The following is a 21,032-nucleotide window of genomic DNA, read 5'->3' on the forward strand; positions in this document are numbered from 1 at the left end:
AGGTACATGCCCTTGAAGGGGAATCAAACCCACGACCTTCCATTGGCGGGCTTATGCTCTAACCACTAAGCACACCAGCCAGGGCTGTATAAATAATTTTTATTGCTTTTAAGAAACAGTTTATGATTTACCCATATAAATAACTAACATTGTTTGAAAGTGGGGTTCAAAGTAAATAGTTGTGATACAAAACCATAATTTTGTGGACCAGCTTCTTCTCAATCCTAGTGGGTCTAAAAAAAGTTCAGTTATGCTAATTAAATTGCTCAAATGACAAAACAATAAATTATTTTACTCCCTTTTATATAAGTTATTAACTGTATATTAGAGTTTTAATCCATAGACTTGGATTTACTGGGCAAATAGCTACATTTTTATGCCTATAACATATATACTAGTATTCCCACTAATATTTTAAGATTCAACTTTACCTTAAATGTATTTGGAATTTAGTTACCACTGACTTGTTTCTGAGAAAAGTGACAGGGCTTTTCTTGTCTTTTAATTTTATTAAATTTATTGGGGTGACATCAGTTAATAAAATTACATAGGATTCGATGTACAACTCTACAATATATCATTTATATATTGTATTGTGTGTTCACTACTCCAAATCAAGTCTCCTTCCATCACCATTTATCCCCCCTTTACCTTCTTTAATCTCCCCCTACCCCCTTTCTCTCTGGTAATCACCATACTTTGTGAGTTTTGGAGTTTTTTTGTGTTTTGGGTGTGTGTGTGTGTGTGTGTGTGTTTTTTTTATTAATTCCATCCCTTCTGACAGCTGTCAGTCTGTTCTTTGTATCTATGAATCTGTTTTTGTTTTTGAGTGTTTTTTTGTATTCTCTTTTATTTTTGGCAGTTTTATAATTTTATATGAGTCTGTTTTGTTTGTTAGTTTATTTTGTTCATTAGATTCCACATATAAGTGAAATCATTGAAATAAGCCAGTCAGAGAAAGAAAAGTGGCATCTTTAAAACCTCTTTCCAATTTGGTTTCAACAGTGCTTTTCTACATATTACTAACTTGTGGGAATTGCACCAGTTTGCTTGCAATTCCTTTTCCCAGTCCTATGCAACAATTCACAATGTAAGTTTATATGAAAATACCAAATTGCTTATAAAATAAGAATTTTTAGAAATGTAAAAGAAATTGTAGCTCCAGGTTATATGACAAAAATATTATTTTTAGCTACATTAAAATGTAATTGTTTGATGTTTATAATTTTGTATATTGAAAAGAATCAAGTAACTGAGAACATGTGAGAATATGTTAACATATGAAGAATCAGTAATTCATTAATCCTGTTTGAAAATAGTCTTCCTATGAAGCTTGTTGATAAGAATCACAGCTAAACTCGAACTTTAAACAACTGTATCTGCTAATTCACCCATGATTCTCACTTGATTCAAGGCAAGTCAATGCCAGGATTGCAGATCATTCCAGTTCTTTCCCCCACAACTCAGGGAAATCCTGAATCCCTATAAATTACAAGAGAATTTTCTGTCCTGTGGCTTTTCTATTTTTAATCCAGATTTAGAGAAAGCAGTAAAATGATGTGATGTAGCCCTAACCGGCTTGCCTCAGTGGATAGAGTGTCAACGTGCAGACTCAAGGGTCCCAGGTTTGATTCCAGTCAAGGGCATGTACCTTGGTTGTGGACACATCCCCAGTAGGGAGTGTGCAGGAGGCAGCTGATCGATGTTTCTAACTCTCTATCCTTCTCCCTTCCTCTCCGTAAAAAATCAATAAAATATATTTTTTTAAAAATGATGTGATGTAAGGTACTACACAGTCTCCTTTTAAGGTCTGTGTTCTGAGATCTGTTACAATGAAATAGTCATAGATAGCTGATTTTGTTCAAAAATTTTCTTGTAATGATTGTGATAATTTTATTTTGGAAGAAGTCAAAATTCTACCAACACTATTAGACCAAATATCCCTGGATCATTAAAAAGAAAAGGTATTTTTTTACATTTTATATATTTTTTATTGATTACATTATTACATATGTGTCCTTATCCCCACATTACCCCCTACCTCCCCCCATGCCCTCACCCCCTTGTTGTCTGTGTCCATTGGTTAGGCCTATATGCTTGCATATAAGTCCTTTGGTTGATCTCTCCCCCTCACCCCCACCCTCCCCTACCTTCCTTCTGAGGTTTAACGGTCTGATTGATGCTTCTCTGTCTCTGGATCTGTTTTTATCAGTTTATGTTGTTCATTATATTCCACAAATGAGTGAGATCATGTGATATTTATCTTTCTCTGACTGGCTTATTTCACTTAGCATAATGCTCTCCAGGCCTATCCATGCTGTTGCAAATGGTAAGAACTCTTTTTTTACTGCAGCGTAGTATTCCCTTGTGTAGATGTACCATGGTTTTTTAATCCACTCATCTGCTGATGGGCACTTAGGCTGTTTCCAAATCTTAGCTATGGTGAATTGTGCTGCTATGAACATAGGGGTGCATATGTCCTTTCTAATTGGCGTTTCTAGTTTCTTGGGATATATTCCTAGAAGTGGGATTACTGGGTCAAATGGGAGTTCCATTTTTAGTTTTTTGAGGAAACTCCATACTGTTCTCCACAGTGGCAGCACCAGTCTGCATTCCCACCAGCAGTGCAAGAAGGTTCCTTTTTCTCCACATCCTCACCAGCACCTGTCATTTGTTGATTTGTTGATGATAGCCATTCTGACAGGTGTGAGATGGTACTGTATTGTTGCTTTGATTTGCTTCTCTCGGATGATTAGTCTTGCAATGATTGTGATAATTTTATTTTAGAAGAAGTCAAAATTCCACCAACACCATTAGACAAAATATCCCTGGTTCATTAAAAAGAAAAGGTACTTTTATCTACCAGCAGAAATAAATATAGCTTTGAATTATTTTTATAAAATCTTATATAATAAAAGAGAAGCATGTAAATTGACCATCCCTCTGCTACACTCACCAGCCAATCAGGAGTGAGTATGCAAATTAACCAGACAAAGATGGGTTAATTTGCATACACAGGCACCAGGTGGAGAGCAGAGCAGGAGAGCCAGTGGCTTGGGGGGACGTGGTTCCCTCGGTCGCTACCCCCAAGCTGTCGGGTGGAGAGCAGAGGGGGAGAGCAGGTGGAGAGTGGAGCGGCTTGGGGAACTTGGCTCCCCAAGCCACCAGACGGAGAGCAGAGAGGAAGAGCTGGTGGCTTGGAGGACTTGGCAGAGTGGGAGGCCATGGGATGGAGACAGAGCAGGAAGGGAAAACCAAGAGCACGGGGAGCACCAGGAATTCTGGGGATAGTCATTCTGGTGGCAGCCCCAGGACCAGAAGTGGAAGCCCAGAATGCGGGGAGCACCAGGAATGCTGGGAATCATAGTTCTGGTGGCAGATGAATCTCCTAGACCAGTGGTTCTCAACCTGTGGGTCGCGACCCCTTTGGGGGTTGAACGACCCTTTCACAGGGGTCGCCTAAGACCATCGGAAAACATATATTAAACGTAAGATGGGAAACCATAAAAATACTAGAGGAATCCACAGGCAGCGAAATTGCAAACATATGCCGAAGAAATTTCTTCTCTGATAATGCTCCTAGGGCAATGGAAACTAAAGAGAAAATAAACAAATGGGACTACATCAAAATAAAAAGCTTTTGCACAGCAAAGGAAACCATCAACAAAACAACAAGAAGACCCACTACATGGGAGAACATATTTGCCAATGATACCACCGATGAGGGTTTAATTCCCAACATTTACAGGGATCTCATGAAACTTAACAAAAGGAAGATAAACAATCCAATAAAAAAATGGGCAATGGACCTAGATAGACACTTTTCGAAAGAGGACATACAGAAGGCAGAAAGACATATGAAAACCTGCTCAAAGTCACTAATTATACGAGAGATGCAAATCAAAACGACAATGCGTTATCATCTTACACCTGTCAGAATGGCTATCATCAACAAATCAACAAACAACAAGTGTTGGAGAGGATGTGGAGAAAAAGGAACTCTTCTGCACTGCTGGTGGGAATGCAGACTGGTGCAGCCACTGTGGAGAACAGTATGGAGCTACCTCAGAAGAGTAAAAATGGAACTCCCATTTGACCCAGTGATCCCACTACTAGGAATATATCCCAAGAAACCAGAAACGCCAATCAGAAAGGATATATGCACCCCTATGTTCATAGCAGCACAATTCACCATAGCTAAGATTTGGAAACAGCCTAAGTGCCCATCAGCAGATGAGTGGATTAGAAAACTGTGGTACATATACACAATGGAATACTATGCTGCGGTAAAAAAAAGGAACTCTTGCCTTTTGCAACAGCATGGATGGAACTGGAGAGCATTATGCTAAGTGAAATAAGCCAGTCAGAGAAAGATAAATACCACATGATCTCACTCATTTGTGGATTATAGAGAACAACATAGACTGATGAAAAGGGACAGACCCAAAGACTGAGAAACATCGATCAGGCTATCAATCCCCAGAGGGAAGGTAGGGGAGGGCGGGGGTGGGGGGAAGAGATCAACCGAAGGACTTGTATGCATGTATATGGGCCAAACCAATGGACATGGACAGCAGGGGGATGGGAGCATGAGTTTGTGTGTGGGGGGAGGTTGGGGGTTAATGGGGGGGATGAGGACACATTTGTAATACCTTAACTAATAATAAAAAAAACCCACATATATAATTACAGATTGTTTTTGTGATTAATCACTATGCTTTATGTTCAATTTGTAACAATGACATTGGGGGTCACCACAAGGAACTGTATTAAAGGGTTGTGGCATTAGGAAGGTTGAGAACCACTGTCCTAGACACTAGAGCAAAGTGAGCCTGGAGCAAGTTACTGTTGTGGTGGGGGATGGAGGGAAAGCAAAGGTGAGAGACATAAGTAAAATCAGAGTGTCTAGGAAAAATTAAAGGGAAGATATCCTAAAACTTCCAGGAAATCTCCACCAATGAAGCAAAGGAAAAAAATGCCTCTATTATGCTGTGAGCAACAAACCAAACTGAGTTGGGGTCTCATACAATTTGCTCATATGATTGCAAAGACAGACAGAAACTCCGGGATTGGAGAGGGCTCCCCTGAGGGCTCCCAGACTGGAGAGGTTGCAGGTTGGGCTGAGGGACGCCCACACCCCCCAGTGCATGAATGTCATGCACCGGGCCTCTAGTATTTTATAAAATCAAATGTTATACAAAAATTTGTCTTAAAGGATTTATTTATTTATAATATATTTGATAAGTTACTAGATACCTTTTATTTTACTCAAACAAAACTATATGTAAAGACATTTTGAAAGCTATAAAATACCATATAAATGTGAATTAAGAAAATTAATTCCCATTTAGTCAACGGTTATGATTTTTATGATGTGAGTATAATTCACCAAGCTAGTTGCCTTAAATGCTTTCTGAAAAAAGGTAGGGAATGAACAAATAAGTAGAGTAAATCAGGCATCAAGTATTCTGCGGGGGTCCAGCCCCAGCAGGTCCAGGGGTCCCCAAAGGTGTGGACGGAGTCTGCGAAGAAGGAATGACACGGAGACAGCGTTCAGTTGATCAGCAGCCTAGCCAGGATCTCCAACCAAGTCCTGGTCTCGATCTCCAAAGAGGTTCTGCTGTTTATTGTCTTGTTACATCCGTATTTATCCCAGTTGATTTTAATCCTGTCAATTTCTATTACAAAGGTTAGGGCGTTTCTTATCTCCATTCCAGGGAGTAAAGATTATGTAGCTTAAGCATGATTGTTTGTAGTGATTAACTACCCGCCTGGCACTTAGTTAAGGAGTTTCATCCCCTCCCTGACTTCAGGGAAAAATTCCTACCTGGGGAAACAACCTTTCTCGGAGAGGCATCCCCTCCCTGACTTCAGGGAAAAATTCCTACCTGGGGAAACAACCTTTCTCGGAGAGGTGACCTTGGTTAAAACACACAGCGCTAAGGGGAGCAAACATATTAAGAACAGTATGCTATATACGCCAGGTCCCTTGAAACATATGCTGTGCAGATGTTTCTTTCCTGCAGCGACTGTGTCAAGCAGCAAGGATGGACCGGCTTCCGGCAGTATTCTGCTGAATGTCAGCCCCTACCTTACCTCGCCACCACACATACATGTTGATATCATATGAATAAGTTGATAGAAATTAGATACACTTACAACACCAAAATATATGCTAAGGTTCAATGTTTTACTTCTTTATGAGAGCCATTTTTGTTTAAATATATGGAAAATGACCCACCTACTCAGTAATAAAATGGCAATAAAAAACTGAATTTTTTTTAACTCCCATAATCCTGAATCCCCATTCTAAACTCTGCCTCACTAAGCTATGTTCTTCTTCCTATTTTGTTAACCGGATTATAGGCTTAGTATCAACTTTAACTATGATATGAAGGGAAAATGATAAAGGAGATAAAACTTTTAAAATGTGTATTTGCAAAAAAAAATTCATTAAGATGGGAAAGAAGAAGGAAGAGGAAGAGGAGGAGGAGGAGGGGAAAGAAAAGAAGAGCAAAAGTATAGGGGAAGAAATTGAAATGTACTTCAATGTTCATTGTATTTTGGATTAATTCATGGCAGTCTTCCTAGCAATATACCTAACTCAGCATGTATTTATTATATTCTAAGACTAAAACTAGATCAATTCTGGAAAATACTCTTTTCCAAACTAAATGCACTGTGTTATGAAGATGGATCAATGACCTAGCTTACGGGTCTTTTGCCAGTGCTGTGAAGTTTGGGCTAGTGTTGAAAAAAACATTCAAGTATATTAACAGTTAAATAGCTTTTAGGGAGTTGGGGTTATTTGAGAATTTTTTAAAAACACTCAAATAAAAAACAGTTTTACTAAATTAAAATAATTTTCCTTTAAGACATTTACTCATACAATGTTTTATAACATTGAAAGTGCCTAGCATTTACTTAGAATTTATGATTTAAAAATTGTTTTTATATTGCAATTTTGGCATAATAGACTTGATTTCGGCTCAGTGCATTGGTGGACATGGCATGTCACATGCAAGCTTCTGTTCCTGGTTTTCAGCTTCTCTGAAGGATGACTGACTCATTTATTCAAGTTGTCCCTAAGAATTCCAAAGCAAGTTCTATATATACCTCATGGCCTATATTTTAAGTCAGACCCTCCTAAATATAACTTATACAAATATGTTAAAAATCCATCTGATCTTTCAGATGCAATAACAAATTAAGCAGATAAAGGTTAGAGTTTCCAAGCATATGAAGGCATATTCTGTGAAAATAAGCAGCAATTTCTTCCATTAGGAATTAGCAAGAGCAAGTAAAGCTTCAAGTGGGAATTCTGAGAAATCTGCAGAAATTGGACAGCTATAATATTGTTGTATAAGCAATAATGGTTTTAGCAAAGAAAATTTTAATTTTCTTCTCTGATGAATTTGTTCTAATTTGTCTTGTCTTTAATTTAAACCAAAAATAAGAGATGAGTCATTTTTCCATAATGGTGTCAGTGTAATCTTTCATAGGACAGGATACCTTTTTGAGCTTTATGAACCATGATAATACTCCTAAGGAAGGTCTGCGGAAACTGTTTCTATGGGTATTTTTTAATGAGTAGATGGCTTTAGTGTTTTAGCATTTAAATATATTCCACCCTAGAAGTTACGGACTTGGATATCAGTTTTTCTCATAGCCAGATATGGTTATCACATGAATGTGCAACAATGTACCGATTTTAACATTTACTTCAAGATGAAGGTTATGGCAGTGCAGTTTTGGGAGATTAGATGTTTCTCCTTAATCTTTAAAAATATATTTATTTTGTTCATTGTATGCTACAAAGAATTGATCTGTTTATATTTAGTTCAATGTTCATTTTTAGCAAAATAAAGATAGCAATGACCTAATGGTTTAAAATAAGGAATGAGATTAAATTATGGTACAGCCTTACTATATAGCTATAAAAGTCATGCTTTAGAATGTAGTGAATACTATGATAAAATTATAATCATTAAAAATAAAAAGTAGATTACATATTGGTATTATATATAGTACAAATCCAATTTAGTTTGAAAAAATTGTATGTACATACACATATTCAGGAATTACTGGAAAGTGGTGATCTCTGAAATGTTTTTTCTTTGTGTGTTCCTGTATTTTATAAATTAACGGCAATGAACAAGTTTTACTTATTTTAAAAAAATATATCTTTATTGATCTCAGAGAGGAGGGAGAGGGAGAGAGAAACATCAATGATAGAGAGTCATTGATCGGCTGCCTCCTGCACCCCACTACTGGGGATTGAGTCTGCAACGCAGGGATGTGCCCTTGACCAGAATCCAACCCGGAACCCTTCAGTCCACATGCCGACACTCTATCCACTGAGCCAAACCGGCTAGGGCAAGTTTTACTTTTGCAATGAAAAACATAATAAACATGTTAGATGAAACATATCTCTACCTTGGTCTGTTTTTTTTTTGTAATAGGTGAAATTATATTTGAAGATCAGCCAAAGAGATTTTTCCAAGGCAAACCCAATGTGTTTTCTTCTGATACTACCCAGCTGTCTGATATAAATATGTGGTGAGTCTTTGTTTTAAAAATATTTTTATTGATTTTAGAGAGCAAGGAAGAGGAAGAGAGAGAAACATCAATGATGAGAGAGAATCATTCATCAGCTGCCTCCTGCACACCCCACACTGGGGATTGAGCCCACAACTTGGGCATTGCCTGACCAGGAATCGACCTCCTGTTTCATAGGTTGATGCTCAACCACTGAGCCATGCTGGCCGGGCTGTAGTGAGTCTTAACATGAGGTTTTAAATATTCAGTGGCCATTTTCACTTAATTTTAAGTCTACTTAGCTATTGTATATATTCACAACTATGGTATATTATTAAATATTAAATATTTTTAGAAGTTATAAAACTAATATCCCCAAAAAACCCATTAATATCCCAAATGGATAATATTAACTTGAGTTCTCTTCCCTAGCACTTATATGGGACATTAATCACTGGTATTAAATTAAGAGGTATTAGAGAAAGACATAAAAATGCAAGATTGGAAAAAACTAATCTTCTGCCCATCATTTCTACCTTGGGTTTTTGTGTGTCTTGTTAGATGGAGGATATTATTGAAAAATGTGCTGAAAAAGCATGTTTTAATCATCAAAATGAGAAATTCAATGAATGGATATTTATTTATTGTTACTATTGGTTTGTTTTGCTACTCTTGTGAAATTGCTCTTATAAATAGTGCCATTTCTTTGCTTCATATATTTTGCATTCATTTGTAGACAAGGCAGAGTACACAGAGGGCTTTTGAATTCTTTTTGTTGTTGTTGTTGTTCTTAACCCTCACCCAAGAATATTTTTCCATTGATTTTTAGAGAGAGTGGAAGGGATGGAAGGAGGGAGAAAGAGAGAAACATTGATGTGAGAAAGACACATCAATTGGTTGCCTCCCGCACGAGCCCCAACCAGGGCCGGGTATCAAACCTGCAACCCAGGTACATGACAGGGAACCGAACCCACGATGCTTCAGTCCAAGGGCTGATGTTCCAATCATTTTGCAAAACTGGCAAGGGCTTGAATTCTTTTATCAATAAGTGGCATTTTCTTCTTCTAGTCTATCACTTGTTCAGACGCTCTTGATGGAAACAACAGCAGTATAAGATCTCCTTGTAATTCACTTGCTAAAATCAGCCCTGTCACAAACTCTCCTGTGTCGCCTGCTGATTCTAGTTCTCCATATATTATAGTTGATGAACTTTCAACTAAGTGATTCACCCATCCCAAGACTTTCTCACCATTGGAGAAACACATGTAGGCATTCTCTTGCTGGTGTACTCCATCTCTCTCTCTTCTCTCTCTCTCTCTCTCTCTCTCTCTCTCTCTCTCTCTCTCTCTCTCTCACACACACACACACACACAGACACACACACACACACACACACGTTGTAGCAATAACATAATTGTATAGTATAATTTATATTATTTCCTATTCATTTTCCCCTAAAATTCTGTTTATTCATAGAACTTGAATGTCTATGTCCTATGTATGCCCTTAAAAGTAATGTAGTAATATTTTCAAAGATATTTTTCAAATAAGAACTATGTTGAAGATACAGTTATACGTTTTCAAGTTGCTAATATATAGAAGCATGCTGAACAATTGTTAAAAACAATTGAGAGCTCTATTTATTTATGTGAATACATAAATAAAATTGTGTCTTGATGGAATATTAATGTTAAAATGATTTTTTAAGATTATATACTGAATGTCCATGTTACTTTTTAATATTTTCAGTAATTGCTAGTTTCCACTTGGTTTGGAAAAATCAGCTATTACAAGATGTTTTTAAAACTAAGCTAGTTGTAGCATACTAATCCAAGGATTGCCTATTTTACACATGGATGCTTGGATACTTAATTTCTTGGGAAGCAATAATGGAAGCAAGATAAATAAAAGCTAGTTGACATTTGACCTGGTAATCCCACTTCTAGGAATATATCCCAAGAAATCAGAAACATCAATCAGAAATAATATATGCACCCCTATGTTTATAGCAGCACAATTTACAATAGCTAAGATTTGGAAACAGCCTAATTGCCCATCAGCAGATGAGTGGATTAAAAAACAGTGATACATCTACACAATGGAATACTATGCTTCTATAAAAAAGAAAGAACTCCTTCCATTTGCAACAGCATTGATGAACCCAGAGAGCATTATGCTAAGTGAAATAAGGCAGTCCAAGAAAGATAAGTATCACATGATCTCACTCATTTTGGAATATAATGAACAACATAAACTGATGAACAAAAATAGATACAGACACATAGAAGCATAGAACAGACTATCAAACCTCAGAGGGGAGGGTGGGAGGGGCGTAAGAGATCAACCAAAGGACTTGCATGCATGCATATCAGCATAACCAATGGACACAAGACAGTAGGTGGGTGAGGGCCTGTGCTGGGGGGTGGGTGGGGAGAGGTCAATGAGGGAAAAAGGAGACATATGTAATACTTTCAACAATAAATAATTTAAATTTAAAAAGCTAATTGATAGGAAGAAAATAATATGTAATTGAGACTTCATTCAATTTGTACTTTACCTGATTATCCCTGACCAATTTTATATTCTAATTAAGTGTGGAAAAAAGACAATGTCGATAAATTGTGGTCTTTCACATTTCTATAAATAGTATTTTATTCATAATCATGACTACTGATTTGATTAAATAGAGACTTAATATGTTAGGGCTTTTCTGCAAGAATTATGTTCTTTTAGTTGTTCCCTAAGGGCTATAAATATTTGTTTAAGCCCTAGTTTTCTAATCAAAAGTCTAAAGGTGTTTTTTAAATAAGAAAAATCATGTGTTAAAAAATTTAAATCTAGCCCTGGCCGGTTTGGCTCAATGGCTAGAGCGTCGGCCTGCGGACTGAAGGGTCCTGGGTTCGATTCCGGTCAAGGGCACATGCCCGGAATGTGGGCTTGATCCCCAGTAGGGGGTGTGCAGGACACAGCTGATCGATGTGTCTCTCTCATCGATGTTTCTAACTATCCCTCTCCCTTCCTCTCTGTAAATATATATGATTATTAAAAATTTTAAATCTAAAGTGTTTTAAGTAATTGAGGGTAGTTTCAGCATTTTAAAAAATAGAAATGTATCTTCATGAAATGAAGTTTAAATTTCCTCACTAATGAAATAGGAATGATTATTTAAAATTTTTATAAAAGTTTTTCTTTGTCATTGGGCACAATCATCATGATGGAAATTTGATGTAAGTATGCCCCATGCTTGAAAAAGACTGTGGCACCAACAATTTTTTTGACAATGGCCCTGATGGAATTGATTAGAATAGATATATATGTAGGGGAAAATTCTATTCACCTGTGAATAAGTGAGTATTTATGAAATGACTGGGATCATGGTGGTCTTCAATCCTGAAACTGGGACAGGATTCTACTTGGCTAAGGACAAGTGAACTATCACTACTGCCTTTTTTACCCAGCTTCTTTACTTGCCAGACCTTTAGTGGGTCAATTGTGAATATACAAGGGGACCCTCATGGAACAAGGTGTGATTGCTGTCATGTTCCTTGCTGAAATTGTTGATCATTGACAGACAAAAAGGTCCTCATACATTATTGGCACTTTAGCAAAAAAAAAAAGTTTTGTAGTATGTTCAGGTACAAAGACTATGGATGGAGAAAGTGAACAATGGGGGTGAAACAACTAATCAGTTGTATAAGGAACTTTAATCAATAAATCTTGGTAAACCTATCTCAATTTCCTTTTCTCAACTCCAACAATTTCATTTTATTCAGTTAGTCTTAGTTGTACCCTAGGATGCCACACTCACTATAATATGCTCAGAATCAAGAATTTTCCATTCTGTTGTCTTTTGAACTTATGTGTTAGAAGGATCCATTTCTTAAATGATTTTCCATTTATTGATTTTTAGATCAAAGCAAATCTAACTTTTTCATGATATTTCGTGGTTGATTTTTCAAAATTATGGTAAGACTTATTTTGTCATCCTAAACATGCCAAGGAACTGTCATATCAGTTTTCCATAGTGAAGGATATATGTTAGTTTCCTGTGGCTTCTATAACAAAATACCACAAATAGATAGCCTAAAACAAGCATGTCAAACTCAAAGGTTAACACGGGCCAAATAAACAAAGTTTAGGTTTATGTGGGCTGCAGAAAAACCCCAAAAACTTCAATTTTCATAGAAACGTAGGTTTATTTTTTTTTATTTATTTATTAAATATATTTTATTGATTTTTTACAGAGTGGAAGGGAGAGGGATAGAGAGAAACATTGATGAGAGAGAAACATCGATCAGTTGCCTCCTGCACATCCCCTACTGGGGATGTGCCCGCAACCAAGGTACATGCCCTTGACCGGAATCGAACCTGGGACCCTTCAGTCCGCAGGCCGACGCTCTATCCACTGAGCCAAACTGGTTAGGGTGAAATGTAGGTTTATTTTGATAGAGACATGCTGAATACTAAGGGCTGAAATAAATGAGTAATCGTTAACATAAATTAATAGAACATTTTAATAAAAATTTTTCTTGAGCATTAACTTACCAGACACTGAATAACTGCACAAATTAATAAGCATTATGTAAATAAACCATTTTTCTTGTTCTCCGAAAATGAAATATTTCCCATTGTGCACACCAAACAAGTCTGTCCAAGACTAATGACGTGGCGATCGGCTGCTAAAATATTCACTGCTAGTATTAGTGGAGAGAAGTGGTGCGCCTGCCCATAAGGCATGTAACGGAAATGAATACAACACGATTATGGTAATCAGTCATTAGCAGACATTGTAGTTCGTTATTAATAATCCTATATAACAAAAGCCTAATATGTAAATTGTCCCCTCAACCAGGAGTTCAACTGGAATTTCGACTGCTCACTATAATGTGTGCTGACCACCGGGGGCGGCACAGAGCATGGCGGGCATAGGCAACGAGGCACTGACAGCGGGCGGCAGTGGAGGCGCTGCCAGCTCCAATGGGCCCTGACAAGAGCAGGGCCATGGCGGGATGGTGGAGCAGGTGAGCAGGCAGCACCAGGCCAAGGTGGGTGTGAGCAGGGCTCAATTGCCCCACCGATTGCCCCGCAGATATCGACCTGTGGCAGGGGGTGGGGCCACCACCCGGCTCCCATGCACTGAGGGAGCTGGGTGGGGGCCCGATGACTCAGGTGGAGGGGGGTGCATGGGTGCCTAGGGGCCCAGAGGTCAGCTGGGACCTGCTCTTCCATGCCAGATGGTCACCGCTTTAATTGCCAGCCAGGCCTAAGGACCACACCCATGCAGGAATTTCATGCACCGGGTCTCTAGTTATGTATAACAGGATATTGTAAAAATTAAGTTACGAAATTTTTATTAAAACGTTTCTTACATACTGTTATATTGGCTGAGCCACAAAAATATTCATTGTGGGCTGCAAGTTTGACATGCTTGGCCTAAAACAATAGACATGGGTTATCTCACAGTTCTTGGAATTCTAAAATTCTGAGATCAAAGTTTCAGCAGAATTGGTTCCTTCTGGAGGCTCTGAGAGAGAACCTGTTAATGTCTCTCTCCTAGCTTCTGGTAGTTGCTGGAAATCCTTGCCTTACAGACATATCACTCCAATCTCTATCTTCATCATGGGATTCTCCCTGTGTCCCTGTGTTATCACATGGTGTTATTTTTTTAGAAAAAATATAATAACTGACATTCAGTATTATATTAGTTTCAGCTATATAGTACAATGCTTAGACATTCATATAATGTACAAAGTGATCCCCCCAATAAGCCTAGTATCTACCTGGCATACATAGTTATTACTATATTATTGTCTATGTTCCCTATGTTGTACTTTACATCCCCATGATTATCTTGTAATGGCCAATTTGTGCTTACTTCTTAATCCCTTCACCTTTATCACCTAGCCTCGCCCCCCTCAATCTGACAACCATCAGTTTTTTCTTTGTATCCATGAATCTATTTCTGTTTTGTTTGTGTCATAGAAGTAGGAAAGACAATATAGGAATCACAGAATCTTTGAACATAAAAGATTTTAGAAGTCTTTTTTTAACATGTTTGTATTGATTTTAGAGAGAGAGGAAGGGAGAGGGATAAAGAGAGAGAAAAACATTGATCAGTTGCCTCCCTTATGCACCCTGACCAAGGATCGAACACACAACCTGGGTATGTGCCCTGACCAGGAATTGAACTGGCAAACTTTCTGTGCATGGAACGATGAAGCTCCAGCAACTAAGCCACACTGGCCAGGGTGGATTTTAATCTACCTCTCAATACAAGAATCCTTTTAAGAATTCCAGACAGATTATCTTTTAGCCTTCATTTGAAATCTTGTAGTAATAAACCAACTCGCTCACATGACAGTTCATTCTATTGTTGGACAACACCTTTTCACTCATATGTGGAATCTAATTAACAAAATGAACTAATAAGCAAAATAGAGACAGACCCATAGATAGAGAGCAGACTGACAGCTTTGGGGGGGGGGGGCATGTTGGGAGGCTGGGGTGGTGGCGGAGGAATTGAGCCAATAAAAAGAGAAAAAACTCATGGACAGGGACAACAGTGTGATGATTGTGGGGGTTGAGCTGGGGAAAGGTGGAGGAGGGTATAGGGGGGATAAATGGTGATGGAAGGAGACTTGACTTGGAGTGATGAATACAATCCTACAATTAGAATTGTGCACCTGAAATTTGTATAATTTTGTTAACCAGTGTCACCTCACGAAATTCAATAGAAGGGGGGAAAAGGAAGCTCTTACATTAAAAAGGGGGGGGTGGGGTTAGAATTTATATCTAGGTGGCCTGTTTTATTGGCTCTTCAGAATTAAAGCAAATCAAATGAGCTATTAAAAGCCCATGAGTTAAGATTCTACTTCATTAATCTTCATCCCTGCTCTTTGAATTATTAGTACTCCCACTACAGGATATATTTAATCTCATCTCCTAAATGAATTTTTAAAATTCACCTAGAAGCAACTATATATAAATATCCATGATGAAAATGCATGTATAGTACTTTGGATATCTATGGAGAAAACTAATTATAATTTGCCTGAAGTGTTTTTAAATATTTTAGAACATAAAAGTTGAGCTTAAAAAAATCTATCATATAGGTAGACTTCACTGTCAAATAGTTGAAATTGTGCATTTAGAAAAGGCCAGAGAACAGTAAGTACTCTGGAAAAAAGATTGTTTTGTTTTCCTTAAAGTCCATATCTCACAGATTTCCTAAAATGTGGTTCTTAACGCAAGAGTAAATAAGATTGATTTTTACAAATGCCTATGATGTATAGGTGGAGAGAATCATACATCATATAGGACTCTTGGAAACTTGCTCAACTTTCTTAACAGTGGGAGACTTAATGACCATGGTCTCTCAAAATAAATGCATCAAATTAATACAGTTATTAACTAAATCCTATAAATTGAACAATAAGCTAGATGTATGAAATTGGAGAACTCTGTGAATTACTGATGGCAAAGTAAACTGGTAACATAATTGTTCATATCAAACTTTTAGGGAAGTGGCCAGACTAGGTACATTATTAGTGAGTATAGGAGTCAGGAGACCTGACTTGTAACTCCAGCTCTGTCATTTGCTCTGTATGACTTTGTGAAGTCACTTCACCTTTGTGGGCTTCAGATTTCCAATCTGTAAAGTGTAGTTGGACTATATATTTATAAGGTCCCTTCTGTCTCTTAAAATTTTATTGATTGTGTAAAAACATCTGCCTTCATCTTGCTAGCATGACAGTGAAAGTCATGATGGCATTCAACTTCAAAAAGACTTTAAGAAAATATTTAGGAAATTAGAGAGCTTTATTACCTAATGTTTTTATTCTTTCTGGCAACAAGAAAATCATTTTGTTCAGCCTCATCAATAGTTTCCTCTCTTCTATGAATTATGCATGCTTTATGAAGAAATGTGGAAAGCTAATTTTCCCCCGGTTTCTTGTTTTGTGTGGATAAATGATCCTCTCAGGATTTCCATGTTAATAACAGCTTCCCATTGACAAACCACTCATCATAAAATTTTTCTTCTACTATAACTACAGCTTGAAACAAAACAACATAAAGAAACACTTGGTATGCTTGCTTCAGAGAAGTGAAGGAGACAGGGCCAAAAGCTACATCAACTACAAAAACTCTGTACCAATACACATTTGGAAGTACTCGACTAGTACTAAAAAGCAGACTACCAGCAAAATAGCTTTTGCTTTTGCTTCAATAATTATCATATGGCTATAAGAAAATACTCTACCTTCATTTCACTTGATTTCTTGGCATGGCTCTTATGCTTGGTAATTCTCCATTGAACACAAGGGAAAAAGGACACATTTCAAAGTCGCAGACAGCTGGTTTGTGATTTTGTGCTGAGGAAGAAAATACTTTGAAATTACATTATACAGCAAAGAAACCTAATTACACTTTCCATTTCTAGTCTTTCTCTTCTGAGAGGAAAGGTTTAGATTGCTTCCTTAACTAGACTTATATTAAATTCTGCAGTGGCTTATATCGAGTACTATTCCTGGATAATCTTTTCGTAAGTGTGAGGTCTTTGGAAAGGAAGGTACTGAAGCTAGGACTTTGGGGCTGTTGAGAGAAGTTCACTAAAACTCCCTTAAGCTTGATTTGGAATACATTCCCATATCACATGGATGAGCACAGATTAAAAATATTTTTTGAAATATGCAAGGCTGTTGATAGTGTGGAGAAAGTGGTATTTGAATTCACTATAATAGATTCCTAATGTCATTTCTGGAAGAAGTTTGATGGTATAGGTAAAAAAAGCCTTCAAAATGTGCACATTTTTGATATATTAATGCTCCTAGGAATTTTTCTTAGAGAAAAATATGGTACAGGTTGAAAATGATGTTTACTATAATGTTATTTGTAATTGTGAAAAACCTAATGTTTTCAACAAATGCCAGGACAACTGAATATCCACATGCAAATGATGAAGTTGGACTCAAACTCACTCCATATACAAAAATTAACTCAAGCCGAAACCGGTTTGGCTCAGTGGATAGAGCGTCGGCCTGCGGACTGAAAGGTCCCAGGTTCGATTCCGGTCAAGGGCATGTACCTGGGTTGCGGGCATATCCCCGGTAGGAGATGTGCAGAAGGCAGCTGATCGATGTTTCTCTCTCATCGATGTTTCTAACTCTCTATCTCTCTCCCTTCCTCTCTGTAAAAAATCAATAAAATATATTAAAAAAAACACACACACACAAAAAAAACAAAAACAAAAACAAACAAAAAAAAAATTAACTCAAAATGGGTCAATGGCATAAATATTAAGAGCTGAAACCATTAAATTCTTAGGGGATAAATCTTTATGATCTTTGACTTAGCAATGAATTCTTAGATATAGCACCAAAAGCATGAGCAACAAAAGAAAAATGATAAATTGGACTTTATCAAAATTAAGAACTTTTGTGCATCAAAGAACATTTACAAGACAGTGAAAGGACAAACTATAAAATGAGAAAAATATTTGTAAATCATATCTGATAAGGGTTTAATTCAGAATATATAAAGAACTCCTATAACTCAGCAAAAAAGATAAGCAATTCAATTAAAATATGGGCAAAGAAAAAAATAAAATAAAATATGGCAAAGAACTTTATGAATAGATATTTCTCCAAAAAAGATATACAACTGTCCATGAAAAGATGTTCTACAATATTAGTCATTAGAGCAATGCAAATTAAAACTAGAAAGATAACACTTTATACCCACTAAGATGGCTACAAAATAAAAGATAATAACAAGTTTTGGTGAGGATATGGAGAAATAACACCCATGTACATTGCTGGTTAGAATGTAAAATGATGCAGTGACAGTGGAAAACAGTTTGGCAGTTCCTCAAAGTATTAAACAGAATTACCATGTGATTAAACATTCCACTTCTTGAAAACAAGAACTCAAACAGTTAATGGTATGTCAATGTTCCTTGCTGCATCAACTTCTATCACCAGATGAAAGGATAAAAATGTGGTATATCCATACAATGGAATATAATCCTATCTAATAATAGACAAACATGGTAATTGGCCATACCTTCGCTACGCCTCCCATTGGCTAATCAGCATGATATGCAAATTAACCGCCAACAAAGATGCTGGCTAATTTGCATACTGCAGGCAGGGTGGGACAGCGCCATCCCGCCTGCCCCGCCACCATCTGGGCCTGCTATCTGCGACCCGGGGTGGTGGGCGTCCGTGTGCGACCCGACCAGGAGCGGCTGGGCAGGGCAGCAGCAATCAGCTGGCCTGCCCAGGCATCCCGTGTGCGACCCAACACGGGGCGGCGCCCCAACCCCCGGATCGGCCCTGCTGTGTGCACAACCTGGGGAGGAGGGGCAGGCACCCAGGGATCGGGCCTGCCATCTGCCACCTGGGGAGCGGGCCTAAGCCAGCAGGTGGTTATCTCCTGAGGGGTCCCAGACAGTGAGAGGGCACAAGTGGGGCTGAGGGACACCCTCCCACCCCCTTCCCCCCCACCCCCAGTGCACAAACTTTTGTGCACCGGGCCTCTAGTTTAGCTATAAAAGGGAATAAAGTTCTGTTACATGATGCAACATGGATGTGCCTTGAAAACATATGCTAAGTGAAATAAGTCAGACACAAAAGGACAAACATCACAACTCCACTTAAATGAGATATTAAGAATAGACAAAGTCAGCCCTAGCCAGTTTGACTCAGTGGATAGAGCATCGGCCTGCAGACCCAAGGGTCTCAGGTTTGATTCTGGTCAAGGGTACTTACCTCAATTGCAGGATCCTCCCCGGCCCAGGCCCTGGTAGGGGTACATGCAGGAGGCAACCAATCGATGTGTTTCTCTCACATCAATATTTCTCTCTGTCTTTCCCTCTTCCACTCTCTCTAAAAATCAATGGAAAAATATCCTCTGGTGAGGATTAAAAAAAAAAAAGGAAGAATAGACAAAGTCATAGAGACAGAAAGTAGGTTACAAGTTACCAGGGGCTGGTGGGAGGGAAAGTTACAGAGTTTTTGTTTGGGATGATGTAAAGGTTTTGGAAATAGATAGTGGGGATGGTTGAATAATATTGTGAATATAATTATTGCATACTTAAAAGTGGCTAAAATGTGAGCTTTATGTTAAAAAAAGAAAAAAGAAAACCCACTCTCTAACACTAAAGTATAAGGTAAGGCATAATTTCTCAGAGTGATTTAGAAAATGTAAATAAGTGTCCTGAAGAATTAAAGGAGGAGGAGGAGGCCACAGGCAATCTATGGTCAAGTAAGTTTGGGAAACTCAGTTAAACTTGTTTCTTTAACATTGTGAAAACCCAAAATGGGAATATGGTATGGGACATTTTAAAACTGTTTAACCAAATTTCTCTTTTTTGAGGGTCATCTTACAGGATTGCTGTAATGTAGAATACCCTTTGGGAAGCATTGAGTTAAATTACAGTACATTCATTCCATAGAAATCTCTGCACCCATTAAGAATGATGACACAGTCATATATCACTTGACATGGAAGGATGTTTACACTATATTGTAAAGTTAAAAAACAGTGTGATTAATGGGATCTCATTTTTGTTTTTAAAAATTTTATACATATATATATATATATATATATATATATATATATATATAATTGATAAATAGCAGACAGTCTGTAAAGCTATATGCCAAAATATTCAAGTCTTTGGGAGGTGGGAAGATGGATGATTTTATTTTCATTTGCTTTTCTCTTTGTATTTTCAGATTTTTCAACATGGAATATCTGTTACTTGTATAATCAAGAAATAATAGAATTTAAAATATGTTATAGGAAGTAGTTATTATGTAAGGGAAGGGATGAGAAGATCAGAACTCCCTTATCACTGTTGGACTCTTTACTTACTTCTGTTTGAATTTTCAATGAGGGAAAGTCAAAGAGCCTTTCAACTATTAGAGAGCTCTACTCATTCAAAAATTCTTTCTGATATTGAACGAAAATCTACCTTTTATCCATTGGTCCTAATTTGTCATTGGGAATGCCATAAAATAAGCAAAATCCATTTCCTCTCCCATAGATATAGACTTTTGAATATTTGGCAACAGCTACAATGTCTCCACAAATCTTTTCTCTTCTAGGTTTCCATTCTAGTCTTTTTTTTCTATGAGATGGTTTCCAGACATTATTAGCATCATGGCCATTGGCCTCCAATCATTTTCCAGTTTTTCAATATCCTTCAAGCATGGAACCCAGAAATGACCACAGCACTCCACACTCTTTTTTTTACATCTCATCAGTTCCTAAAAATTGTGATTTAATATCCCAAGAAACCAGAAACACCAATCAGAAAAGATATATGCACCCCTATGTTCATAGCAGCACAATTCACCATAGCTAAGATCTGGAAACAGCCTAAGTGCCCATCAGTAGATGAATGGATTAGAAAACTGTGGTACATCTACACGATGGAATACTATGCTGCTGTAAAAAGGAAGGAACTCTTACCATTTGCAACGTCATGG

At 37.6% G+C, this 21,032-nt stretch overlaps 1 long non-coding RNA gene across 1 annotated transcript in view; it reads left to right on the forward strand.

Annotated features, from left to right (window-relative positions):
* Nucleotides 1-21,032, forward strand: part of LOC308536163 — a 66,390-nt gene that overhangs the window by 30,301 nt on the left and 15,057 nt on the right. Inside the window, exon 4 of the long non-coding RNA XR_013997330.1 lies at nt 8,463-8,559. This is a non-coding gene — a long non-coding RNA (uncharacterized lncRNA). The remainder of the gene's footprint in view (nt 1-8,462; nt 8,560-21,032) is intronic.

The sequence above is a fragment of the Myotis nattereri genome (genome assembly GCF_964212035.1).
Source record: "Myotis nattereri genome assembly, chromosome: X".
In the NCBI taxonomy this organism is placed as follows: Eukaryota; Metazoa; Chordata; class Mammalia; order Chiroptera; family Vespertilionidae; genus Myotis; species Myotis nattereri.